The 398-nt window shown below is 55.0% G+C and overlaps 1 non-coding gene across 1 annotated transcript; it reads left to right on the top strand.

The window, feature by feature from the left end:
* The first annotated feature begins 296 nt into the window (after nt 1–296).
* Nucleotides 297–368, top strand: GNI_231340. The gene has a single exon. It is a non-coding gene; the product is annotated as a tRNA-Gln (tRNA).
* Nucleotides 369–398: the final 30 nt, after the last annotated feature.

The raw sequence follows: 398 nt of genomic DNA, 5'->3' as shown, positions 1-398 counted from the left end.
ATGATATTCCGTCAGTTTGGTCCGCCAGCTGCCGATCCGACCCGCACAGACAGAGGGATAGCACCAACAACCGACCAGAACTGGAATGCGGTGGTTCGAGCCCCACTCCTGCCAAAAATTCCCGAGCGTGCCATTGCGCTCTGCCCACCAAGCCTTCCTGATTCCGGACCCGTTAACCGCACAAAAGCTCTCGAAGAGCCCGCCCACACGCACATATTTCTCCTTGAGGCTTACGAAGCCAGCTTAGCCCTTACGGCCGTAGCAATGAAGAAATTTTCAAGGGTTCCTTCCACAACGGTGTCGAGGTGCAATGGACAGCACTGGAAACTCTGAATCTCCCAATCAGGGTTCGATTCCCTGCGCGACCTACTAATAACCGCGAACTATCATGCCACCCC

Source organism: Gregarina niphandrodes (genome assembly GCF_000223845.1).
Source record: "Gregarina niphandrodes unplaced genomic scaffold scaffold00259, whole genome shotgun sequence".
Classification (NCBI taxonomy): domain Eukaryota; phylum Apicomplexa; class Conoidasida; order Eugregarinorida; family Gregarinidae; genus Gregarina; species Gregarina niphandrodes.
Note: the sequence above shows the minus strand (reverse complement) of the source record. Positions and strands in the feature narration are given on the sequence as shown.